Source organism: Nuphar pumila, chromosome 11, assembly GCF_984573655.1.
Source record: "Nuphar pumila chromosome 11, dmNupPumi1.hap1.1, whole genome shotgun sequence".
Taxonomy (NCBI): domain Eukaryota; kingdom Viridiplantae; phylum Streptophyta; class Magnoliopsida; order Nymphaeales; family Nymphaeaceae; genus Nuphar; species Nuphar pumila.
Window position 1 is genome coordinate 4,163,380 of NC_143259.1, and position 7,209 is coordinate 4,170,588.

General features: G+C 41.4%; 1 pseudogene; it reads left to right on the forward strand.

Annotated features, from left to right (window-relative positions):
* The first annotated feature begins 973 nt into the window (after positions 1-973).
* On the forward strand, positions 974-2,425 carry LOC149821685 (putative aspartyl protease At4g16563 pseudogene; annotated as a pseudogene).
* The last annotated feature ends 4,784 nt before the right edge of the window (positions 2,426-7,209 follow it).

Sequence of the window (7,209 nt, forward strand, 5' to 3'; positions counted from 1 at the left end):
ATGAGTTCGAAACTCATGGATGTGCGTCTTTTGCTGCAAAGCCAAGAGTTCAGTTTCATTCATCCTTTAATCTCATCCCCCCATCTTCATGCTCGTCTTAAGTCCTATGATACAAGTTTTGATCAAATATAATCTTATAGATGGATTGAACATGGTGGATTTAAAAATAAGAATCGACTTTATATCATAAATTTTTAAATCATAGAATTGTGTATTTTGCCAACTGATGATTTTTGAATCACCAAAAATTCCACCACACAAGTTGGATTTCTGTAATTTAAAAGTCTATCGTCACTAAATGAATGATGTAGATCACATCTATGAAGCCCCTTCTGATCAAAACAACTTACATTAGTGAAATCCTAAGGGTATGAAGATAGGGATGACTTTGGGATGCGTGAACCGATTTGCAAAGCCAAAGCTGGGTGTACTCTCTAATGGCTAAGGGCTCTTATTTTGCACTAATGAACTTCGTGAGCAAGACGATATTTCCCCAGTTAATAAATAAATGTGATCCCCAGCTTGTTTATCTAGGAAAATAAATAAAGAAACATTCATTTTTTTTGTAAATATTTTAAAAATGGGTTAGTATTTGGTGCTAATGAAGGCACTGTGCTACTGAGTATAAATCACCTTCTTTTCTGTTCATGCGTTAATTTTTTTTTTTTAGATTGGACCGTACAGATGTTATCTACAAGGTTTGCTTAGTATAAAATGAATTTTTAATCATGTGTTCGATAAATATAAGTTGGTTTTTTAAGAAATTTAAAAATCAACGATTCACAATGCACTAAAATTTGATGACAAAAAAATCATATTTTTACCAAACAGTCTCTCTCTCTCTCTCTCTCTCTCTCTCTCTAATGTTGAAATGTTCTCTCTCTCTCTCTCTCTCTCTCTCTCTCTCTCTTGTATATTAACCACCAGCCGATCAAATGAATGATGTAGATCGAATCTCTGTTTCTCTCTCTACATGGCTTCCTCATCACCACCGATCCTACTCTTCCCCACTATCTTCTTCTCCATCTTCCTCCCGGCCTTCTCTCTCTACTCCCCCCCACCTCCTTCCGTCCTCCTCCCTCTAAACCACACCCTCTCCCAAATCCAACACGAAAACCCACCACCACTTCACCACCTCCTCAAGCTATCCTCCACCCGCTCCGCCTCCCGCTTCCGATCTTTTCGCCACCATCATCATCATCATCACCATCACCACCACCACCCCGTTCCCCTCACGGCCGGCTCCGACTACACCCTCCCGCTGACGCTCGGCCACCAGACCGTCCACGTGTACCTCGACACAGGCAGCGACGTCGTCTGGCTGCCCTGCGCCCGCTTCCTCTGCATCCTCTGCGACGACAAGCCCGCCCCTCACTACCCTCCCTTCATCCCCTCATCCCTCTCTTCCGTCGTCCCCTGCGCCTCACCGGCGTGCTCCGCAGTTCACTCCTCCGCCCCCTCCTCCGACCTCTGCGCCATCGCCGGCTGCGGCCTCGATGCTCTAGAGACCGGCTCGTGCGGCAACCCCTGCCCACCCTTCTACTACGCCTACGCCGACGGGAGCCTCATCGCCAGCCTCGTCTCCGGCCACCTCCGCCTCCCCGGAGCCGACATCCGTCTCCGCAACTTCACCTTCGGCTGCGCCCACTCCGCCCTCGCCGAGCCAGTCGGCGTCGCCGGGTTCGGCCGCGGCGCCCTTTCCCTCCCCGCCCAGCTCTCCACCCGCCTCTTCTCCTACTGCCTCGTCCCCCACCGCTTCTCCTCCTCCCTCCGCCACCGCCCGAGCACGCTCCTCCTCGGCCGGAAACAACCGTCCTCCGACGCCGGAGTCGCCTACACTCCGATGCTCGAGAACCCCGCGGCGCCCTACTTCTACTACGTGGGGCTCGAGGGCGCCCTCGTCGGAAACCAGTGGGTTCCTGCGCCTGAGAGCATGAAGGGCGTGGACTCCGCCGGGAACGGCGGGCTCGTGGTGGACTCCGGCACGACGTTCACGACGCTGCCGGCGGGGTTCTTCCGGCGGGTGAGGGCGGAGTTCGTGAGGGGGCTCGGCGGGGCCCATCAGAGGGCGGCGGATGTGGAGGAAGCCAGCGGTGTGGGGCCCTGCTACTACGTGGAGGGACAGGACTGGACCAGGACGGTACCTCGATTAGTTCTCGTCTTCCGTGGCAACGCCAGCGTGGAATTGCCGATGGAGAGCTACTTCTTCCGCTTCTGGGATGGTGGGCCCCAGCCCCAGGTGGGGAGTGGTAGGGGCCCGGGGTGCTTCCTTGTGCTGGGGGCCACAGACGGGGACGATGACGGTGGGCCCGCGGGGGTGCTCGGTAATATCCAGCAGCAGGACATGGAGGTCATTTATGATTTGGATAGGGGCAGAATCGGATTTAGGCGGACGGATTGTGGGTCCTTGTGGGACTCTCCTTGACCCCATTGCTCCCTTCTTCGGTTTCTACAACACCAGTAGAGTCGGTCAAACGTCACTTTCGTCCTTTCTCCGCTTCCTGCTGGGGGCATACATCACATATGTTTGTCAATTTCTCACAGATGGGAGGGGATAGAATGCCAGTTGTCTCCAGAAATGACAGATATATCCTTGCTTGCATCTTTCTCCGGTTGTGCCGATAATTTCCAGAAAGCTGAATTCTTATTTTTTTGGAAAAGGAGAGAATAAATTGTTGAAATATATATTAATATAATTAAAGGAATATGTAAACTGCTAAGCACCTATGTTTTTGTAAATTTTATTTTATTTTTTCTAAAAATTTCACTGTCCGAATGTTATCTAGACGTTTGGTTTTATAGAAACAGACTCTCGGACATTGTGATGTATAACAAGGATTTTTTAAGGCTTGAAAATCAACGGCTCATTATGTTATCTAGTTACTTAGTTTCATATATTTTTTATTCGATTAAGATAATCGGATAGTCGATTTCAAGCAAATTAACCACACTGAATGCATTTGCAGGGTTAGATTTGCAACAACAAAAAATTTATGAAATTCATGATTCATATTACTTTATATTTTGTTGGTTTACATATTTCAGTTTTCTTATTTGCTATAATAGCTGCATTACTGGGTTGACTCATTCCAGATCGTTCTAAGTACTAAGTCAATCAAATCTGTTTATGTACAAAACTCGACCAAGTCATGAGCGGACCCGATCAAGTCATGGCTGAGTCAGTCGAGTTTTAGCATGACTCAGCCGAGTCATGCATATATACACATATATGATATATTTTATATATAATTATATATATTATAATATAAATATTATGTATATTATATATAAAAATATGATTATACATAAATTAATAATATTATATATTAAAATATTAAAAATATCATATAATACATATTATATATAATATATTGATAATATATTAAAAAATATACATAAAAATACATTTTATATATTTTTATATAAAATATAAACTTAACATGACCCAGCCGACTCAAGGAGAGCCAAGTGATGAGCCATCGGGTTTTAAAACCAAGATATAAAGTGAGAAGGTAATAACTGCTAACCGCTTTTCTAGCTAACTACCGTGCTAACCGAGTTTTCTGGAAGAAAAAAACCAGGATTTAAAAAAGGGTGAAAGGAGGCCATCACTAATACCTTGCACAGGTCATCAGTGGTAACTTAAACACTACCTTGCACAGGTCTCGTTGCATCAACAAATTTGTCCAGTATGATAAATAGCGGACTTCCCAAAGCTACTCAATAAATCAACTCATTCACAGTAAACATACTTTTGGTAAAATGCTGTGAGGATGAGATGCAACAATTCTTACATGAAATTGTGATTTTCTGATTTGGTCTATTTGTTGATTTGCTAAAATGTTGTGAGGATGAGGGCCATTGCTTGGTGCAATTAAAAGTGCTCAATCTGTCAGCATGGAGATGCCCATGACAACAAAAGCAGAAGGTTAGGACCAAGCTCACTATACCCCTCCGCAGCACGGTGGACTACAGAACCACGCTTGGCATGACCTTTTCTACTGATACAAGGATCCACATCCTCGAAAATAGATATCAACCAATCAGGTTCCCAAGCCAATGTTTTCATCCCCACTGAAAGCTTGTAAGAAATGATAATTTCATAAAAAAAAAACTTAACCAACTCTCCAATTTATGGCTGCTAAGACCCATAGAAGCTTGGAAAGAAGAGACAAAAGAACCAAAACCCAGTTTAAAATCATTACCCCATGACTAGATTCAAATTAAGACATAAAAAAAACTTATAACCCTACAAAGATCGACATATTGCCTCATTAACTAATAGAACCATAGACCCAAAGGGTTTGGCATAGTGGGATGGAGCATAGACTGTTTGACGGGCAGTCTAGGTTCAAATCTCATGGGTGTCACCCCCCCTTAAGCCAAAGCTTGGCAACTCTACGGAGTTCAGGGGTAAGCCCTAGGAGGTTTTGCACCGACCAACGTGAACAGAGACCGTAAGTACAACAGGTTGAGTCAGCACATATAGGTCTTTGCGGTTGGGGGGGAGGGGGGGGGGGGGTCATGAGAATGGAGAAACCATGATGAAACATTTTTGAAAAATACCTCATGAGACGAAACTTAGGTACAATCCTTATCTGAATGGATATGAAAAATATGGATTCCTCGTCAGAATGAGAAAACCATAATGGGACTGAAAGGAATACCTCATCAGAATGAGACTCAGGTTTAACCCTTACCTGAATGAATATGAAAAATATGGATTACTCGTCAGAATGGAGAAACCATGATGAGACTTTCAGATTTCGCACAAAGGATACGAAAGGGTTTGCAAAAAAAAAAGGCAAGAAAAGTGAGATAGCAAGAGGCAACTTGGAAGATGAATAAGGCAATTCCTTTGAAGAAATATAAGGCAAAAATTTATCAGTGTGAACAGATGAATAAGGCAGTCATCTCAAAGAGAAGTAAGCTGATTCTTTTGATAATGCGAAGGATGAATAGGGAGATCATTTTGGAGAGAAATATGGCGAATCTTTCAGTCAAAGCGAAAGATGAATAATGCGATCATTTCGGCAACACGAAAGACGAATAAGGTAATATGAAGCAATTCTTTCGACAACACGAAAGACGAATAAGACAATATGAGGCAATTCTTTCGACAACGCGAAAGACGAATAAGGCAATATGAAGCAATTCTTTCGATAACACGAAAGACGAATAAGGTAATGTGAGGCAATTCTTTCGAAAACGCGAAAGATGAATAAGGTATTCTCCATTCTGACGAGGAATCCATATTTTTCATTCCCATTCAAAAATGTTCCATCATGGTTTTCCCATTCTGACGAGGAATCCATATTTTTCATTCCCATTCAAAAATGTTCCATCATGGTTTTCCCATTCTGACGAGGTATTTCTTTCAGACCCATCATTGTAATGTTAATCTCCAACCAGTCTATGGCACAAATATTGTAAAAACTAATAGAATCATGAAAGCAAATTCTTATCTCATGCTGCAAAACAAGAACAATATTGAACTAGCTCTGCGCTAGTCATTGGCAGGATCACTAATTGCGAGCATCATTCACCAATGGGGGCTCCGCTTGTCTGGTAGGAGCACCTAGTGCACGTCACCTTATGTTGGGACGCTGCAAGTTCAAAAACCAATGGTATAGTTGTATATCTGGTAAGAGTCTACCTAACACAAGCTTGCCTATCCAAAAAAAATTTGTGTGCATCATTCACTTAGTTACACAGCTTGAATAGAGGTAATTTGACATCAACCTTAGAATCAGATGGCAGTTGATGCAACTTTTTGAGAAAGTAGTTTTAAAAGGGTTTTTTCAATGAAAACACTTGTGTAAACTGTGCACCAAATTTTAATTTTCAGATCAATTAACTAGCTATAAAAACAATTACAAGAATTTAACTAACTAAATGAAACAATGTGTTGCATATCTAAAACATGATCATCGTTAATCACATTGTTCTATGTGATTAACGGTGATAGCGTAGAACACGACTCTCAAGAGTGTGTGCAATCTGTAAATCATGATCTGTTGAAAGCACTGACCTTTATAAAATAGATGCAGTGTATTGACGTCAATTGCGACAAGCCAGAAAATGCAGATTTAGATTATGATCAGAACTTAAGGTCTGATCATAATAATATGTGCAAACACACCAACATGCATGGACTGAACGCCACACTGATTGGTTTGATGTAAACAAATTCAATGAATCATAAAATCAACAGGTCAACGTGATTTTTGTATGGCTTGATTATGTTGGGATGTCTATGGATCTGATTTAAAACACAACTAGGATATGTGCAAGTCTGTAAAATCCAATCACTATGAAATCTACTAACTGTTGGGCTTGCTATGGAGTCGAACTGATCTGGGTTATATGGTCTGACAGATCAAACATGACCAGGTAAGTCTAATTAGCTTTCACGCAGATCCAACATGATCTGCACCATGATTGACAACTGCCTAATTAGCTAGCACAAACCTAGCCGACTGGCAGGCCTGATCGACAAGTCCAAAATTAAAACAACTCTTTTTTTTCAATTTAAACAAAGTAAACAAAACTATACCATGCTGGAAAATTAATTAACTAACCTATATGTATGAATACAAGAAGAAAACATAGTCTAGATTCATGCAAAAATTTAGTAAAACTAATATATGCTAAAAACACTAGGAATATCATATCAACTACGATGTGACACCAGAGAAAAAAACTATATACACTCCTAACCGAAAACTATTTTATATGCAGAAAAATAAAGAGAGGAGGGAGAAGAGACTCACCTTGTGATTGGCCTCTGACAGAATGGTTGAGAAAAGAGTGGTCGTCCGATGAGATCGCATGTGTACCACCACTCCAACAACGGAGAGAAGAAGAAGTCGGTGAACGAAGAGGAAGAAGAAAAAGGGGTAGGGAACCAACTGGAGAGGAGAGAGGGAGGATGTGAGGGGCTCCTCTCTAATTCTCTATTATTTAAAGACCTAAATTAGGGTTAGAGGGGTTTTAATAAAAAAAATTCTAAACAACTTTCTAAATTTTTCATAAATTTGAAAAGACTATTTTCAAAAAGACTGTTAAGAAAAATTAATTTTACAAAAACACTTAAATGGGTTAACTTTAAACATTTTTTTCTCTTTTTGGAAAATAAGAAGTGTGGTGTTTAGTCCTGTTTTGCATATAATCATGCACATGAAATATATATAATATGCATAAAAATTA